Source organism: Sapajus apella, unplaced genomic scaffold (genome assembly GCF_009761245.1).
Source record: "Sapajus apella isolate SASKATOON/1434 unplaced genomic scaffold, GSC_monkey_1.0 scaffold69, whole genome shotgun sequence".
In the NCBI taxonomy this organism is placed as follows: Eukaryota; Metazoa; Chordata; class Mammalia; order Primates; family Cebidae; genus Sapajus; species Sapajus apella.
In genome coordinates, this window is record NW_022437009.1 from 10,906,679 (window position 1) to 10,927,295 (window position 20,617).

At 43.6% G+C, this 20,617-nt stretch overlaps 1 protein-coding gene and 1 long non-coding RNA gene across 5 annotated transcripts in view; one reads left to right on the plus strand and one right to left on the minus strand.

The window, feature by feature from the left end:
• Nucleotides 1-2,078, plus strand: part of LOC116531179 — a 14,850-nt gene extending 12,772 nt beyond the window's left edge. The window contains exon 2 of the long non-coding RNA XR_004260304.1: nucleotides 1,464-2,078. This is a non-coding gene — a long non-coding RNA (uncharacterized LOC116531179). The remainder of the gene's footprint in view (nucleotides 1-1,463) is intronic.
• Nucleotides 1-20,617, minus strand: part of KIAA1324 (KIAA1324 ortholog) — a 99,988-nt gene that overhangs the window by 63,958 nt on the left and 15,413 nt on the right. The gene's annotated exons all lie outside the window — the stretch shown is intronic.

The window sequence follows — 20,617 nt, forward strand, 5'->3', positions numbered from 1 at the left end:
AGGAAATCTTACTTAAAAGTCTGTTGGGAAAAAAATTAAGAGATATGAAAGAAAGGAAAAAAAAAAAAAAAAAAAAACCTTACAGGCAGCTGAACCTCACTTTACCATTTATTTAAAAACTGAGCTATAAATCATATACTCTAAAATTCAAATTTAAATTATACAATTTAGGAGGTTTTAGTATATTCGCAAGATTGTGAAAGCATCACCACTATCTCATCCCAGAATATTTTCATATTCTTATTTTCATATTTCTTTTTTTTTTTTTGAGACGGAGTTTCACTCTTGTTACCCAGGCTGGAGTGCAATGGCGCGATCTCGGCTCACCGCAACCTCCGCCTCCTGGGTTCAGGCAATTCTCCTGCCTCAGCCTCCTGAGTAGCTGGGACTACAGGCACGCACCACCATGCCCAGCTAATTTTTTGTAGTTTTAGTAGAGACGGGGTTTCACCATGTTGACCAGGATGGTCTCGATCTCTTGACCTCGTGATCCACCTGCCTCGGCCTCCCAAAGTGCTGGGATTACAGGCATGAGCCACCGCGCCCGGCTTCATATTTCATATTCATCAGCAGGCACTTTCCATTTTACCTTCCCCACACCCCCTGGCAACCGTGAATCTATTTTCTGACTCTATGTATTTACCTGTTGTGGACACTTCATATAAACACAATCATACAATACGTAGTCTGTTCTGTTTGGCTTCCTTTACTTATCATAATGCTTTCAAGCAGTAAGTTGTACATACTGTAGCATGATCAGTACTTAATTCCTTTTTGTGGCTGAATAATATTCCATCATATGGGCCAGGCATGGTGGCTCATGCCTATAATTCTAGCATTTTGGGAGGCCAACGCAGGTGGATCTCTTGAGGCCAGGAGTTCGCCTGGCCAGTATGGCAAAAGCCTATCTCTACTAAAATTACAGAAGTTGGCAGGGCATGGTGGAGCATGCCTGTAATACCAGCCACTCAGAAGGCTGAGGCAGGAGAATTTCTTAAACCTGGGAGGCAAAGGTTGGTTGCAGTGAGCTGAGTCGCACAACCACACTAAAAAAAAAAAAAAAAAAAAAAAAAATTCCATTGTATGGATATACCATATTTTATTTCACCCATTTATCAGTTGATGGACATTTGGGTTGTTTGTACTTTTTGGCTATTATGAATAATACTGCTAGAATAATAATGTACAAGTTTGTGTGTGAATATATGTTCTCAATTCTCTTGAGAACATACTTAGAGTAGAATTGCCAGGTCATATGGTAACTCCGTGTTTAACTTCGTGAGGAACTGCCAAACTGTGGTCCATAACAGCGATATCGTTTTCTGTTCCCACCAGCAATGTATGAAGTTTCCAGTTTCTCCACATCTTCGCCCACACTTGCTATTATCTGTCTTTATGTGGTCTATGTTATCTTTGAAGCATGTCCCCCGTATCTCCCCGACAGAATCCTCTCTTTCCGTCAGGACTGCGCCCAGCTGTGGACCAGCATACGCTTGTATGAGATCACAAGTTCTGACTGTGCTCACCTCTTCCCAGCTCCACGCTCAGTGCGGCAGATAACTTGAGATTGACTGTGATGGGAGTATTTACACCATGGAATTCAGCAAACACTATAGATTGGGGCTTCCCTTCACCTCCCTAGAGAGCCAGTTGTTAAACATTTACCAGCACTCCACTGACAGCATCCATTTACTCCTAACCTCATAGCTTTCTTTGACTTGCTCTTTTCTTCAGTCTCTACCTATATGTCTTCTAGTTCAGTTAAAGTCCTAGGCTTTTCTAAATCTCAGCTCGACTCTCTTTCTTGTTTGTTTTTTTCTTTTTCTTTTTTTTTTTGGCATATATATTTCTTATTTTACTTTATTAAATCGTACTAATATTCTTTAAGGCACAAACAAGACAAGTAGGCTATAGTGAAGAAATCTTATTTTGGAGAGTTAAGAAACCACTATGATACTTCCAGGTATTATCTTCAGTGATGCTTCTTATCTTTATTCAGGGACTCCAGGTAATATTCAGCTCCTACAGCTACCACAAATGCAGCAAATCCCCATTTGAATCCTTTAAAGAATACATCACAAAAGGTAACCTTTTGTGCAAAGCCACCCATGTATCTCCAAGCTTCATTGTGGCCCCATGGATCCCTTAGCCCTTGTGCAGCCAGCCTCTTCTGGACAGTTTCTAATGGTGTCCCTTCTATCTTCCATTGTCTATAATCTGGAAGTTCCATTTTACTATGTCCATGTCCATGTGCCATGTCTGACAGCAATCTGACCTCTCAGGACACTCAACTCTGCAACCTGCTTTTTCTTTTAATTTTTTAATTTTTCTTTGTTTTTTGCTTTTGCCTTTTCTTTTAATTTTTCTTTTTTTCTTTCTTCAGAGTGCCAGAATTCAATCAACTCTCTTACACACAGCCATTTTCACAGTTTCAATTGTCTTTATGGCCTTATGATTCTCAGTTTGCATCTTGAGACCAGCCTGGCCAATATGGCAAGATCATAGGTTTTGACATATTGGCCAAGTTTATATATTCCCAAATTCTTACCCTTGACTGCTTATGGAGGCATTCCATAAGCACCTCAGATCCAACATTTTAAATATAGTTCTCTCCAGCATGTATTCTGGATGTCAAAGAAAATAAAATAGGCCAGACACACTGGCTCATGCCTATAATCCGAGCACTTTGAGAGGCCAAGGCAGAAGGATCACTTAAGGCCAGGAGTTCAAGACCATTCTGGGCAACATGGCAAAACCCCATCTCTAGAAAGAAAAAAAAAAAAATTAGCCCTGTGTGGTGGTGCAGTCCCATGGTCCCAGCTACTTGGGAGGCTGAGGTAGGAGGATCATTTGAACCAGGGATGTCAAGGCTGCAGTGAGTCATGATTGTGCCATTGCACTCCAGCCCAGGTGACAGAGCAAGACTCCATCTCAAAAATAAAATAAAGGCCGGGCGCGGTGGCTCAAGCCTGTAATCCCAGCACTTTGGGAGGCCGAGGCGGGTGGATCACGAGGTCAAGAGATCGAGACCATCCTGGTCAACATGGTGAAACCCCGTCTCTACTAAAAATACAAAAGCATTAGCTGGGCATGGTGGTGCGTGCCTGTAATCCCAGCTACTCAGGAGGCTGAGGCAGGAGAATTGCCTGAACCCAGGAGGCGGAGGTTGCGGTGAGCCGAGATCGCGCCATTGCACTCCAGCCTGGGTAACAAGAGCGAAACTCCGTCTCAAAAACAAACAAACAAAAAAAAAAATAATAAAAAATAAAATAAAATAAAATACAGTGCTCAGCTGCTATCCTCACCTGCATTCCATATCTAATTGAAAGGTAACATCAGCCACTTTGTAGTGGCAATACGGGCTCTTCAGGGTTTTTAAAATAGTATTTTCATTAATTTTATCTGCTAACAACTTATATTAGAATAATAATAAGCAACGTTTATATTTTTGTTATTGTACATTTTACTTGTTTCATAATACATAAAATGCATAGCTGGGCACTGTGGCTCATGCCTGTAATCCCAGCATTTTGGGAGGCTGAGTCGGGCAGATCACCTGAGATCGGGAGTTTGAAATCAGCCTGACCAAAGTGGAGAAAACCCGTCTCTACTAAAAATGCAAAAGATAGCCAGGTGTGGTGGTACATGCCTGTAATCCCAGCTACTCGGGAGGCTGAGGCAGGAGAATCACTTGAACCCGAGAGGTAGAGGTTGCAGTGAGCCAAAATTGTGCCGCTGCACTCCAGCCTGGGCAACAAGAGCAAACTCCATCTCAATAAATAAATAAATAAATAAAAATTAAAAAAATAAAAATAAATAAAATGCATTTGGCCGGACATGGTGGCTCACACCAGTAATCCTAGCACTTAGGAAGGCCAAGGTGGGCAGATCACCTGAGGTCAGGAGTTTGAGACCAGCCTGGCCAACATGATGAAACTCGTCTCTACTAAAAACACAAAAATCAGCCGGATTCGGTGGTGCCCGGCTGTAATTTCAGCTACTAGGGAAGCTGAGGCAGAAGAATCACTTGAACCCGGGAGGTGGAGGTTGCAGTGAGCCAAGATCGTGCTACCGCACTCCAGCCTGGGTGACAGAGAGAGACTCTACCTCAGAAAAATAAATAAATAAGTAAATAAATAAATAAATAAATAAAATAAAACGCATTTGAAGAGTTTAAGTATTTGGTTTCACTTATTTCTTTAGAATATTTCACAAATTCTCAACACTTAAAAAAATAAAATACCAGTTTCAGTATTGTCCTTTTGCTCTGAGAATGAAACTGCTACATTCAGCACCTCCTCACGCTAGGAGCTGTGCCCTTGTGTACAATCCTGAGATCTACCTATTTTCTACCTCCGAAACATCTCTTGAAACAGTCCACCTCTCTCCATGCACACTACTACTAATGAAGTCAAAACACAGTCATTTCTCACCCAGAGGAGCCTCCTTACTGGTTTCTAGTGCTTTGCTCCCCGCTCACCTCCAATGCATTCTCTAGCCTACAGCCAGAGTGATCCTTCTGAAATGCAAGTCGGTTTGTATCGCTGCCCCACAGCTGCCCTCCCGAGCAAGGCTGGACTCCTGCAAGGTTTACCAGGCCCTTCACTCTCTGGCCTCTGCTTATCTCTCCAGCTTTTCCTCTCTTTATTCCAACCCTGCGCCCTAGCCATAATGGTTTGTGACGCTGCCCACTTTACCTCAAAGTAAAATATTCAGTAAGTATATGGTGAGGGGATACAAATACAATCAGGACAGTCTTGGCATATAGAGAGCCGACGTGTACAGATGTACAGGTTGTGCACTCTATAACCCCAGGGAGTGCTATTCACATAACAGTCTACAAGACACTATCCTTTAAGATATATACCACATCAAAAGAAATAAAGGGTATTCAAATAGGAAAGGAGGAAGTCAAATTGTCTCTATTTGCAGATGGCATGACTGTATATCTAGAAGACCCCATTGTCTCAGCCCAAAATGTCCTGAAGCTGATAAGCAACTTCAGCAAAGTCTCAGGATACAAAATCAATGTGCAAAAATCACATGCATTCCTATACACCAATAACAGACTTAAAGAGAGCCAAATCAAGAATGAACTGCCATTCACAATTGCCACAAAAAGAATAAAATACCTAGGAATACAACTAACAAGGAACGTAAAGGACCTCTTCAAGGAGAACTACAAACCACTGCTCAGCGAAATAAGAGAGGACACAAACAGATGGAGAAACATTCCATGTTCATGGTTAGGAAGAATCAATATCATGAAAATGGCCATACTGCCCAAAGTAATTTACAGATTCAACACTATTCCCATCAAGCTACCAATGACCTTCTTCGCAGAACTGGAAAAAAACACCTTAAACTTCATATGGAACCAAAAGAGAGCCCGCATAGCCAAGTCAATAGCAAAAAGAACAAAGCAGGAGGCCTCACACTACCGGACTTCAAACTATACTACAAGTCTACAGTAATCAAAACAGCATGGTACTGGTACCAAAACAGAGATATAGACCAATGGAACAGAACAGAGGCCTCGGAGGCAACACAACATATCTACAACCATCTGATCTTTGACAAACCTGACAAAAACAAGTAATGGGGAAAGGATTCCCTGTTTAATAAATGGTGTTGGGAAAACTGGCTAGCCATGTGCAGAAAGCAGAAACTGGACCCCTTCCTGACACCTTACACTAAAATTAACTCCAGATGGATTAAAGATTTAAACATAAGACCTAACATCATAAAAACCCAAGAAGAAAATCTAGGCAAAACCATTCAGGACATAGGCGTAGGCAAGGACTTCATGACCAAAACACCAAAAGCATTGGCAACAAAAGCCAAAATAGACAAATGGGACCTAATCAAATTCCACAGCTTCTGCAGGGCAAAAGAAACAGTCATTAGAGTTAACTGGCAACCAACAGAATGGGAAAAAATTTTTGCAGTCTACCCATCTGACAAAGGGCTGATATCCAGAATTTACAAAGAACTAAAATAGATTTACAAGAAAAAAACAAACAAACCCATTCAAAAGTGGGCGAAGGATATGAACAGATACTTTACAAAAGAAGACATACATGAGGCCAACAAACGTGAAAAAATGCTCATCATCACTGGTCATCAGAGAAATGCAAATCAAAACAACATTGAGATACCATCTCATGCCAGTTAGAATGGCGATCATTAAAAAATCTGGAGACAACAGATGCTGAGGAGGATGTGGAGAAATAGGAACACTTTTACACTATTGGTGGGAGTGTAAATTAGTTCAACCATTGTGGAAGACAGTGTGGCGATTCCTCAAGGACCTAGAAATAGAAATTCCATTTGATCCAGCAATCCCATTACTGGGTATATATCCAAAGGATTATAAATCGTTCTGCTATAAGGACACGTGCACACGAATGTTCATTGCAGCACTGTTTACAATAGCAAAGACCTGGAACCAACCCAAATGCCCATCGATGATAGACTGGACAGGGAAAATGTGGCACCATGGAATATTGTGCATCCATCAAAAATGATGAGTTTGTGTCCTTTGTAGGGATATGGATGAACCTGGAAACCATTATTCTCAGCAAACTGACACAAGAACAGAAAATCAAACACCACATGTTCTCATTCATAGGTGGGTATTGAACAATGAGAACACATGGACACAGGGAGGGGAGCATCACACACTGGGATCTGTTGGGGGGAAATAGGAGAGGGACAGCAGGGGGTGGGGAGTTGGGAAGAGATAGCATAGGGAGAAATGCCAGAGATAGGTGAAGAGGAGGAAGGCAGCAAATCACGCTGCCATGTGTGTACCTATGCAACAATCTTGCATGTTCTTCACATGTACCCCAAAACCTAAAATGCAATTTTAAAAAAAGATATATACCACATCAGTTAATGCAGTTGTTAAAATAAATAAATAAATAAATGATGTATACTACAAAATAAGAATGCTATGAATATATAGCTGGGTATGGTGGCTCATGCCTGTAATCCCAACACTTTGAGAGGCTGAGGCAGGTGGATCTTTTGAGCTCAGGAGTTTGAGACCAGCCTGGGCAACATGGCAAAAGCCCAACTCTATAAAAATTACAAAAATTAGCCAGGAGTGGTGGCATACATCTGTGGTCCTACAAGTCTTACTCTGTCACCCAAGCTGGAGCACAGTGGCACAATCTTAACTCACTGCAACCTCTACCTCCCAGGTTCAAGTGATTCTCCTGCCTCAGCCTCCCGAGTAGCTGGGACTACAGGCACGCTACTCCTGGCTAATTTTTATATTTTTAGTAGAGAAGGGATTTCACATATTGGACTACAGGCACGCTATTCCTGGCTAATTTTCATATTTTTAGTAGAGAATGGATTTCACATATTGGCCATGCTGGTCTCAAACTCCTCACCTCGTGATCCACCTGCCTTGGCCTCCCAAAGTGCAAGGATTACAAGAGTGAGCCACTGTGCCTGGCCAATAATCAAATATTTTTCAAAATTATCACCTTGCCTTTATCACTTACCCCTCCAGAGTGACATGGGTTTGCAAATGAAAATCTAAGTAAAAGCATCAAAAGAGAGCATAATACTTGCTCCCCCACCCCGCAGAATGCCTTGCCTGGTCCCCTTCACCCCTCCAATTCACCAGTCCCGGCTGAAGCGTCTTTTCCCAGTCCTTCGTGATATGGCCTTAATGCTTCTGACAGGTGGAGGTTCCCTCCACCACAACAGTCATGGGGCAAAGATCACAAACTATCTTGTTACTGTTCAGTTCTCCTCATCTCAGTTAGATGGTAAGTTGTTTGACCTAACGTTTATCTGTGACTTAAACGTCTACATGTGTTTTGCCTGCAACAGGCGCTCCATGGCTGTTTTGAAGACTTCCCTGATAGATGGACGCACGGTCAGGGGCTGTTGCTAACTGAGAGGTTAAATATCTAGAGGAATAGGAGTTCATTCTTTTCAGGGTATTTAGCAGTAATTATATCTACAATTAGTTTTTTTTCGGAGGGAGACAGGGTCTCGCTCTGTCGCCCAGGTTGGAGTTCAGCGGCATGATCTCCACTCACTACAACGTCTGCCTCCTGGGTTTAAGCAATTCTCCTGCCTCAGCTTCCTGAGTAGCTGGGACTACAGGCATGTGCCACCACACTCGGCTAACTTTTTGTATTTTTAGTAAAGATGGGGTTTCTCCATGTTGGTCAGGCTGATCCCAAACTCCCTACCTCAGGTGATCCACCCGCCTGAGCCTCCCAAAGTGCTGGGATTACAGGCGTGAGCCACCGCATCCAGCCAATTAATTTTCTATAATCACAAGCACAATAAAGAGATGTGTGGAATAAAAACTAGAAGTCCTCCTTCACCTCTCCTTAATGTGCCCCATTGGTGAGGGACGTTCTCCCTCGCAGTGCCTGCATTCGTCTTTTAGGGCTGCTGTAACAAAGTGTGGCAAACTGGGTGGCTTTAAACAGCAGAAGTTTGTAGTCGCACAGTTCTGGATGCCAGAAGCCCGAAATCAAGGTGCTGGCGAGGCTGGCTCCTTTGCAAACTGTGAGGGAGGATCTGGCCTGTGCTCCTGCCCCAGCTTTGGGTGACAGCCAGCGACCTTCGGCGTTCCTTGGTGTACGGCAGCATAACGCCAACTCTCTTGTCTTTTTTCGTTTTTTTTTTAACCTTAGAAATCCTGAAGTAAGTAACTCCAACTCCCACACGGTATTTTCACTGTGTGTTCGTCTCTGTCCAAATTTTCCCCTTTTTATGAGGACCCTGGTTAGACTGGATTAAATGTGAATACATCCACAAAGACCCCATTTCCAAATCAGCTTGCATGCTGAGGTGCTGGGGGTACTCAGTTTGAGTTTTTGAAGGACACAGTTGAACTCAAAACAGTACCTATGCCTCAAACTTTCCTCTAGACAAGGGGAGAAGCATGGCTCTTTGTTCCATGCTGTGAAATTTGAGAATTACTTCTTAGGTCAAAAAAAATGAAAAAAGAAAAAGAAAAGCAGACTCATGTTACCTCCTTGAGGGAAATAAAATTAATGTTTATTGGGCATCCCTCATGGTCCTTGAATTTTGCAAATTTTATCTCTTTAATCTTCATAACCACGTAGAGATCGTTGACATCAAAGACTGTGTCATGCATTGGCATGACCCCACCACCTGGCTCAGGGCCTGATGCTGCAGGATTTGTAGAATCAATGAACTCCATCCGGTAGATATTATTTCCCCCCATTTTAAGAATGAAGAAACCAATTGAGAGATGTCCAGTCATACGCCCCGAGTCACACAGATGGTATGCAAGCTGTGGATTTAGGACTGAAACTCAAGCCTGACGTTCTTCAAAGCTCTCATACGTTCCGTAAAGCTTAAACCAATGGTTCCCAAAGTGTGGTTTTAGGACCTGTGGGGGCAGCAGCAGCAGCAGTAGCCCCTGGGGACTCGTTAGAAATTCGAATTCTTGGGTCCCTCCCCGCGTGGTAGCTCACACCTGTAATCCCAGCACTTTGGGAGGCTGAGGAGGGCGGATCATGAGATCAGGAGTTGGAGACCAGCCAGTCTGGCCAACATGGTGAAACCCTGTCTCTACTAAAAGTACAAAAATTAGCCAGGTGTGGTGGTGCGTGCCTATAATCCTAGCTACTGGGGAGGCTGAGGCAGGAGAATCATTTGAAACCAGGAGGCCCAAGTTGCAGTGAGCCGAGATTGTGCAACTACACTCCAGCCTGGGTGACAGCGAGACCCCGTCTCAAAAAAAAAAAAGAAAAAGAAATTTGAATTCTTAGCCCCCCTCACTGAGCCACTGAATCAGAACCTCTAGGCTAAGCCTACCCATCTGGATTTTAGCAAGGCCTCAAGGGGTGCTGATACCTGCTGCAGTTTGGGAACCCTGCACTAAGCCAGGAAGCTGCCTGGGAAAAGGCAAGGGTAGGTGTGGAGTCAGAGATTAGCGTGGTCATTTTTTTAAAATTTTGAGTCACCTGTGTAGTTGCCAGATTTCCAGAAATCTTACCTTATCCTCTAACCATTATTGCCATTATGCTGAAAAATTACATGATCCCATGATTTTTTTAAAGGGAGGGAGGAGAGAGAGAAGACTGCTTAGAGGCAATTGCTTAAATCCATTCTTCCTTCAAGTTTCTTTCCTTTGCTGGAAATGATGAGACCTCCTATGGGAGGTCTATGGCAGCCCTGATGAGAATTCCCGAGTTCAGCTTCAGCTTTCCTACCTAGCAAGAACGGGCTGTCCTCTCTAGGATAAGGCTGGCAAGGTGTTGTTAAAGCCTCCAGAGGCCTTCAAAGTTGTGATGACGGAGGTGAAAGCAGCTCAGCTCTGCAGGGCTTTATCTACACAAGCAGGAAAGAAACGCCAAGAGCAGCAGGTGCAGCAGCCGCCGGAACAGCCACGATTTCTTATCAGTAGGCCAACGGGGGACTGTCATAAAAGCTGGCTGTTCACTGGACAGATGTTCTTTTTCATGTTACACAGAGGGCCAGGGCTAGGCTTTGCAGGAATAATCTGGTTTTAGAGGAAGCTACTTTTCTTTTTGGGGGTCTTGGTGGCAGAAGAGGGCAGCCAGATGCCGGTCAGAGGGGAGAGGCCCGGAGCCCTGTGAGGTCAAGAAGCCTACACCAGGGCTTCACCACTGGGCTTCACCTGGAGAACCTATGAGGCTTTGCAGAGTCAAATCTGAAGACACCCAAAGCTACGGCAACAGGAGGGAGCAGTGCCGTTGAGTTGCCTTCAATGTTTCCTCTGGGAAACTGCGTTATTGACCATTGTGAAAAGGAGAGGTGAGGCTGGCAGGGGTGGATTTGGAGAAAAGAACAGAATCTAAAGCAGAACACTCAAGCACAAGCCATTTGCCTAAGCTCACCTTCTCCGGTGGCTTCTGCTACAAGGAAGAAAAGGAAGAGCTCCTTTACACAGCACTGAAATTGTGAACAGTGCTGCGCAGCCCCCTCCCACCTCCTCCCACCCGTGACCAGGCACTGACAGCTCCCCTGGGCCATCCTGGCGCAGCATCGTGGGGAACAGGAGTCCACATTAGCACCTCACACTTTGCCAAAGTAGAAATGGCTTGGATCCAAGAGTGAAATTTGATGGAAGAAATTAAAGCAGGATGCCACTCTCCCTAATTTCCAGGAAGGCCTCACATGATCCTTCTGCTTTTCAGCAGGCACAGGAGGAAACAGGACAAATCTTGCCATTTCTGTATTTTTATGCCTACTGATAAACAAGCCATCTCTTTATTTGTTCCCACTCTGAGGAGTGCCAACTTCTATAATGGTTCATAGACAGTAATTAAACATATGCCCTGCTATTCCAATTTGAACAAAAGAAAATTACCCTGGCCTAAAAAATAAGATAGATTCCATTTCTACTTCACATACATATGATGGAGAAATAATAATCACTGGTCCCACAGTAATCTCAGTAGATACTGGGAGATAATATCCAGAGATACTACAGAGTCTCAGTAACCATAGTAAACTAATCAGTGAATCTCTCTGTAACGTCTTCCTCTAACGCTGCTAGTGTTTTCCATTCTCATGCCACGAACTGATCATTGGTACATCTTTCTGTTGCACCTGCCTGCTAAGTGATTTTCCCATGTGCTTTCTTCATGGGCTCTGAGCACTACATATTCTAAATTTTGGGAGGGATTCTACTTTGGCCACCAGGAAGCTCAGAGTCAAGTTTCCAGTTCATTTGCTTATATAGCATTTATATATTCATTTAATGATTCTTTCTGCATTTGTCATTCTAAGTTGTATTTTTTTTTCCTTGAGACAAAGTCTCTCTCTGTCACAGGTTGGAGTGTAGTGGGGCAATCATGGCTCACTGCAGCCTCAACCTCCAGGCTCAAGGGAGCCTCCCAAGTTGCTGGGACCATGACATGAGCCACCATGCCTGGCTAATTGTTATATTTTCTGTAGACAGGGTTTTGCCATGTTGCCCAGGCTGGTCTTGAGCTCCTGGACTCAAGTGGTCCTGTCGCCTCAGCCTCACAAAGTGCTGGGATTACAGGCATGAACCACCTCACCTGGTCCTAAGTTGTATTTTTTCTGCCATAATTTTTATTTTATATTTAGATTTTACTATTTCGATGGAGGTATTTCCTGAAAACTGAAGTCCCTGTAGATAGGGACACAATTAATTCATTAGTTAATTAAGACCATTCATGGTAAAAACAAAAAAACAAAAAATAATTCCTGGTTTGATCTTTGCCTTCCTCTCCCACTTGATTTCTAACCGTGTTCTCTTTCCTTCTGTCCCTGCTCCTCCCACTACACTGACCTTCCTTCAGTCCTTTGGAGTCATCTCAGGGCTTTTGTCTGTGCTGATCCCTCCCCTTGCAGGGCTTATTACTTCTGGATATTCTTCAGACCTCGCTCAGAACAGTTCCCTGAACTTCTGGTTTAAGTCAAATCCCTTCACATGTGCTCTCATGGCACCATGCACCTTTCTTTGTAGCACTGTCAAAGTTGTCATTTCATTCTTACCATGATTTGATTAATGTGTACCTCTCCCACTAGACTATAAGCTCTATAAATCATGCCTGGTGGGTCTGCAATAAATTTTGAATAAATGGACGAGTTTATACATACCTACATACATACCTATTAGTTTCTCTGGCTCTGATTTTTTCTGTTCTCCCAAAGGAGTATCTAAACATATCACTGCCCTGCTCAAAAAACACAAGCCATTCTCCAGTGTATTCACAATCCAGTCTAATCTTTCTACTCACCAGACTCTCCAAGGGCCTCCAGGGCAGACCTCAAACTCTTCCTTTCCTCCCCTTCCACTAAAGTCACCCTGGACAACCTGACATTCCCCCATACAAGCCCCGCACATTCCCATCTCCTGGCCTAAATGTCCCTCTACAATGACCTGCCCAGGAACTATTCTATACCAGGGGTTAAGCTAAGTTCGGGTACTGTCCTAGGCCCTCAAATGCCTCTTACCCCTAAAGCTTTCTCTGATTTCTTCAGTTTCCCTCTTATAGTTGCAAACCCAAAGCCCTCTGTTTATATTCATTTTTCTCTCTCATATACATGCATTATATTTACAAACATATTCCCTTTCCCTCAGTAACCTATAAACCTCTTGAGGGCAAGCACTGAACCCATTCATCCCAAATTCTCAGCTTCAAGTCCAGCACCTGGCACATTGGGAGTGCTCAAATTAATTATTTTATTAATAATAATAACATGGAGATTTAAGAACATCCAACATAGGAAGCTAGTCCAACAGCTACAGGAATGGATGCTTTCATTATACACTGTGGCGTGGTTCTCCCTTCAACAGGAATTAGAACTTCATCCTCCTCCCCTGGAAGGTGGGCTGAATTTCGTGACTTGCTTTCAATGAACAGAATGTGGGGAAAGTGACAGTGTGTGACCTTTGTGATTGGGTCATAAAAGGCATGGTGGCATCTTCCTTGCTCTCTCTCTCTGATTACCTGTTCTGAAGGAAGCTGGCTGCTATGTCATAAAAACGCTCAAGCTGCCCAATGGAGGGGGCCATGCTTAGGAACCAAGGCCCCTGCCATAGCCGTGTGAGTGAACCATCCTGGGACTGGATCTCCAAGTTCCAAACAAGCTTTTGGACGACTGCAGCCCTGGAAGATATCTTGACTGTAACCTCCTAAGAAACACCGAGCCAGAATCACCCAGCTAAACTGCTCATGAATTCCTGGCCCACAGAAGTTGTAAGATAATAAGTGTTTGGTATTTATTTTTAAAGATAGGGTCTTGCTATGGGGCGCAGGCTTGTCTCAAACTCCTGGGCACAAGGGATCCTCCCCCCTCAGCCTCCCACATAGCTAGGACTACAGATTATGTCACCACATCCAGCAAGTATTAATAAATGTTTGTTATTTTAAGCTGTTCAGTTTTAGGGTAATTTGTTAGGAAGCAATAGGTAACTAATATACGTATTAATAGTTAATCCATTTAGAGAAAGATTCATTTTTAATTCCTTTTATTGGGCCAAAGGAGATTTCTGTCTCACGAGTAGCTGATTTTACAAGATTAATAGTTATATTGTTAAAATATTGATATGCAGGCCGGGCGCGGTGGCTCACGCTTGTAATCCCAGCACTTTGGGAGGCCGAGGCGGGTGGATCACGAGGTCAAGAGATCGAGACCATCCTGGTCAACATGGTGAAACCCCGTCTCTACTAAAAATACAAAAATTAGCTGGGCATGGTGGTGCACGCCTGTAATCCCAGCTACTCGGGAGGCTGAGGCAGGAGAATTGCTTGAACCCAGGAGGCGGAGGTTGCGGTGAGCCGAGATGGCGCCATTGCACTCCAGCCTGGGTAACAAGAGCGAAACTCTGTCTCAAAAAAAAAAAAAAAAAAATTGATATGCTGGTCGGGTGCAGTGGCTCACACCTGTAATCCTAGCACTTTGGGAGGCTGGGGTGGCAGAATCACTTGAGTTCAAGAGTTGGAGACCAATCTGGGCAACATAGTTAGCCCTCATCTCTATTTTCAATGAAAATAAAAAATGTATATAATTTTAAAAATAAAATAAAATATTGATATACTATTCTTCCCACCTGACAGGCTCTACATTTTTAGTTCTTATCTAAATTTTACTACTTCTTTGAAGCCCTGCATGACTCTTACTTCTTTTATAAAGCTCTCCTTAATCACTCCAACCCACACAAATAATTTTTCTCTGCTCCTTGGGGCTTTGGCACTTGATAACATCACAGCTTCCACTTATGTGCCGGTGCACTGGGTTGTATAGTGTTCCTCCAAAATTCATGCCCACCCTGGACCTCAGAATGTAATCTTCTTTGGAACAGTGTCTTTGCAGACACAGTTAAGATGAGGCCATCACGGATTAGGATGGGCCCTCATTTCAAGGCCTTAGGCCCACGTGAAGACACAGAGACACACACGGGAGGAAGGCCATATCACGGTGAAGTCAGAGGTTGGAGTGATGCAGCCGTAAGCCAAGGAAGGCCAAGGATTGCTGGCAACCACCGGAGGCTGGAAGAGGCAAGGAAGGTTCTTCCCTACAGCCTTCAGAGGGAGCGTGGCCCTGCTGGCGCTTTGATCTTAGACTCCTGGCCTCCAGAACTGCGAGAAAGTAAATTTCTGTTGCTTTAAACCACCCACTTTGTGATACTTCGTTAATGCAGCCCTAGGTAACTAATATAACTAGCGCAGGTCTTGTTTCTCCTTTCTAATTTTCAGAGCAGTCCTTCAAATTAAATATGATTAGCTCCTTTGGCAAATGAGATGCTGAGATTCAGCAGTCTGCCTGAGTCTCACAGCCAGGGAAGCTCCAACTGGGGTATGAACCCCATCTCCAGAGGCTACTCTCTGACAACTGCTCCTTCCCAGCTGGCCTCATTTTATCAGGCACTTGATCTCTCTCTGTAACTGCTTGCAACCACTCATTCCCTTAAAGCCTGTATGTTCTATCAAAGTTGGTTTTGGTGGGTTTTTTTTTTTTTTTGAGACAGAGTCTGGCTCTGTCACCCAGGCTGGAATGCAGTGGCATGATGTCGGCTCACTGCAACCTCCATTTCCTGGAGTCAAGTGATTCTCCTGTCTCGGTCCCAGAGTAGCTGGGATTACAGGTGCCTACCACCATGCCCAGCTAATTTTTGTATTTTTAGTAGAGATGGGGTTTTACCATGTTGGCCAGGCTGGTCTCGAACTCCTGACCTCAGGTGATCCTCCCGCCTCGGCCTCCCAAAGTGCTGGGATTACAGGCGTGAGGCACTGCACCTGGCCCAAAGTTGGTTTTATATCATATAATTCTTCTATGTCTCTTTCAGCCCATTATATTTAATAATACTTAATGAGGGGATTTTTTTTTTTTTTTTTTTTTTTTTTGAGACGGAGTTTTGCTCTTGTTGCCCAGGCTGGAGTGTAACAGCATGATCTTGGCTCACTGCAATCTCCACCACCCAGGTTCAAGTGATTCTCCTGCTTCAGCCTCCTGAGTAGCTGGGAAATGGGATTTCTCCATGTTGGTCAGGCTGGTCTCGAACTCCTGACCTCAGGTGATCTGCCTGCCTCCGCCTCCCTAAATGCTGGGATTATAGGCGTGAGCTACCACGCCTGGCTTAATGAGGGGATTATTCTAAATTTCAGAAGATTAAAAATTAAAACTATAAGAGGAAAAATAACTATTTGGTAAAAACAAAAACATTGTAATGACCCATGATCCCTAGAGGCAAACAAAAACATTATAATGACCCATGATCCCTAGAGGCAATCTGTCACTGACATTTTCAGATTGTAAAATACCTGTTCTCTGGAACCAGGTACTAAAATGGATGGTATTTGTTATTTGTCAGCATTCCTATCAGGAATAAAAAACAGGAAGGGTTTTGGAAGGAGTAAATAAAAGTCAGAGATAATGGGCCATCGAGTGACCGGTTATGTTGCTTAACTAGTAAATGTGAAGCTTCTTCTGTCAAAGGCAAAGAGGTTTCCTTTCTCTGCATCAGATATTTGGATTCTAAAGCCCCTCCAGGGTTCACATAATCCCTTCCCCTCAAGGGAAGATAATGAGTATCTGTAAGATTTTAAAGGTATTTCAGTAAGAATGTCCACAATTTTTTCAAGACTCCTTGCTAGTGTCTAACAACCTTCTACGCTTTCCAACAACTCACAAAGTCTTAGGAAAGAATTTTCCACTTTCTCATTCTTAGTAGACAGAGATTAGTAGACCACTGGAGATTAATGGTAAATTATTTTCTTAAATGCATCCCAGAACGAGCTACAGGTAGTTAAGTGTTCAGGGCTCAGGTTCTCAGTCAAACCTTTAATAAACTGATGATTTCCCTAATTTTATAAGTTGGAAAATGGCGTTCCATGGAGATAATATCCTTGGTCTTGGGCAACAGAAAGTGAGAGAATTTGCAGAGCAGTGCAAAGAGCTTGTCTTAGGGGTCTTGGGCTCTGGTTTCAAACCTAAAGGAGAAAATTCTGAAGCATGTAAAATCTAGAAAGGAAGGTGACAAATTTTGGCTCAAAATATTCAACAACTGCTTAACTACACATGTTTAAAAATTAATACTTTTTTACCCCAATGGCACAGGTTTCCTTTAGAAATAGTGAGCTCTGGCCATTCGCAGTGGCTCAACTCTGTAATCCCAGCATTCTGCGAGGCTGAAGCAGGCGGATCATTTAAGGTCAGGAGTTCGAGACCAGCCTGACCAACATGGCAAAACCCCGTCTCTACTAAAAACACAAAAATTAGTGAGACGTGATGGTGGTCGCCTGTAATCCCAACTACTCAGGAAGCTGTTGCAGGAGAATCGCTTGAACCCAGGAGGCAGAGGTTGCAGTGAGCCAAGATCACAGCATTGTACTCCAGCCTGGGCACGAGAGCAAAACTCCTTCTCAAAAAAAGAAAAGAAAAGAAAAGAAAAATAGTGAGCTCATTATCAGAAAGGTTCAGGCCTACCTGAGGATAAGCGCCCATCCAGGTATTGCAGGGGGCTGGCAAAGATGCCTTGGGACTGGATGACCACCAAGATTCACCCCAACACCAGCAATTTTATGAAGTCACAGTTTTATATCTAGGTGACACTCCCCAGAGTGGGTTATGAGTCACTCTATTTTCATGTGATTGGGATGGCAGGTCAAAATCATTGATTTCAAGCATAAAATTAGCCAATTTCAGTTTTTCTTTATTGTTTTGCATCGGGTCAGGAAAGGGATGCTCCAATTCGCATGCAGTTTTATTATAATTAGAGTCCAATTTTTTTGTTTGCTTTTCATTTTGTATCAGCAGTAAGGCCCAGACTTAGAAAATCGCATTCTAGCCCTATGAAACTTTTATTTTTCATGCTGCATAGTTTTGTGGGTTTAAAAAGTGGTGGCCTTTAATAAGGCCAGGTGCAGTGGCTCATGCCTGTAATCCCACCACTTTGGGAAGCTGAGGCAGGTGGATAACTTGAGGTCAGAAGTTTGAGACCAGCTGCCAACATGGTGAAACCCTGTCTCTACCAAAAATACAAAAATTGTCCGGGCGCTGTAGCTCACGCCTGTAATCCCAGCACTTTGGGAGGCCAAGGAGGGTGGATCACGAGGTCAGGAGATGAAGATCATCTTGGCCAACATGGTGAACCCTGTCTCTACTAAAATTAGCTGAGCTTGGTGGCACGCACCTGTAGTCCCTGCTACTCAGAAGGCTGAGGCAGGGGAAGCCTGCAGAGGCGGAGGTTGCAGTGAGCTTAGATCATGCCAGTGCCCTCCAGCCTGGCAGCAGAGCAAGACTCCATCTCAAAAAAAAAAAAAAAAAAAAAGAATTTGAACAGTGGAGGGCTCAGGAAGTATGAAAATATATTTTCATACTTACAGCAGCTGTCAAGCCCTAACTATACTTACCTGTTGTGTTCTTTATCTGGTGTGACATAGAAGGAGAGCTTAAGAAAGAAATGTGACAAACAGCCCCATTTTTATCACTCACCAGAGGGACACTACAGACTGAGGAAAAGAGGAGTTTGACTTATTTTCAAAAAATTTGGCAGAATTCGCCACCCGGCCCATCTGCCCTGATCCGGACAAGCTGGCAGCTTGACAAAGCAGACAGGCTCTTGAGCCTGGCCCTCCATGTCTCAGTGATTCCCTGGTGAGAACGAGCTTTTTGGCCTTCCTCACAGCCAAAGCTGCCGGAGCCTGTCAGCTGACCACAGATGGAGAGGGCTAATGATGTCATTAAAGAATCCATGCCTCAGGCCGGATGCAGGGGTTCACAGCTCTAATCCCAGCACTTTGGGAGGCCAACACAGGCAGATCACTTGAGGTCAGGAGTTAGAGACCAGCCTGAGCAACATGAAAAAACCCCATCTCTACTAAAATACAAAAATCAACTGGGCATGGTGGCGCATGCCTATAATCCCAGCTACCCAGGAGGCTGAGGCAGGGGAATAGTGTGAACCCGGGAGGCAGAGGTTGCAGTGAGCCAAGATCGCACCATTGCACTCCAGCCTGGGCAACAAGAGTAAAACTCCGTCTCAAAAAAAAATTATATATTTATACCCATACATATAGAAGTATAGAAGGTCTATAAGTATGGATAGAAAGCTGGAAAGATATAACAAAATGTTTACAATGAGTTTAACCAATTATGAAATTCTGGGTAAGTTTTGTGGTCTTTTTTGCATTCCGTATTTCTTGAATTATTAGAATAAGAGAGTATAATTGTTGCAAAATCAATAAAGTTATTTTAAAATAGTATTCAATAAGCCAAAAGGAAATAGAGAAATTTCAAGTTCATCTCATTCAAAATCAATACTTTGTATGCTTTTCCTTGAGTGTGCAATTTAATTACTGTGCTGTAGGTTTCTTGCTGCATTACTAAAGCAGTGATCTGTACCAACAGATACAGTGATTAAAACTGTTCATATGTTATCTTTATAGAAAGATGCTGAAAGTATATAACAGATCTTGTGGCACACTGGAAAATAGGTGTCTTTGTAATAATCTCTCATATCCTTTACTTTTCTTTCTTAGTACTTAACCAAATTTATAACTGTAGATCCATTAGAGTGGTTGGTTATTTGCATCAACTTTGCTTTTCCTAGTGGTATGCTTCAAAAATGGCAACAAATTCTTCCCATCCCCATATGTATGTCCCTACATAATGACTTCGCAGAAGTAAGTCTAGTTCATGGCCTGACTATGTGACTTGCTTTGGTCAATAAGACATTAGCAATGATGACATGGGCAGAGGCTTGGGAAGAGCTTGCACATTGGGGCTTGCTCTGCTACGGCACTTGGAATTCTGACACCATCCTATAAATGAGTGTAAGCTAGCCTGCTGGAGGATAAGAGGCCACCTAGAAGAGAACCTGGGAACCTCAATCAACAGCCTGTCAATATCAGACATCTGGGAGAAGCATATTAGGTAATTCAGCTTGGAGTCAATCCTCCAGTTGACCACAGTCACACAAGGGAGCCCAGCATAGTTCAGCCATGCTGCCTGAACCAGCCAAACTACAGGATTGTGAGCTAAACAATGGGTGACAATAAGCCTCAGGGTGGATTGCTATGCGGCAAAAGCTAACTAATACAGATCCCCCAATCTTTTTTTTTTTTGAGACAGGGTCTTGCTCTGGTGCCATCATGGTTCACTGCAACCTCAACTTCCTGGGCTCAAACAGTCCTCCTACCTGAGCCTCCCAAGTAACTGGGACTACAGGGGCATACCAACACACCCAGCTAATTTTTATATTTTTAGTAGAGATGGGGTTTCTCCTTGTTGCTCAGGCTGGTCTCAAACCCCTGAGCTCAAGCAATCCACCCGCCTTAGCCTCCCAAAGTGCCGGAATTATGGGTGTCAGCCACTGCACCCAGTCCCCTTTCTTTTTAAGAGAGTCTCGCTGTGTCGCCCATGCTTGATCACAGCTCACTGTAACCTTGAACTCATGTGTCCAAGTGATACTCCCACCTCATCCTCCCTAGTGTCTGGGACTACAGGTATGGGCCACCACACATAACTAATTTTTAAAAATGTTTTGTAAAGATGGGGTCTTGCTATGTTGCCCAGGCTGGTCTTGAACTCCTGGGCTCAAGCAATCTGCTGGCTTCAGCCTCCCAAAATGCTGGGATTACAGGCATGAGCCACTGCATCCTGCCCT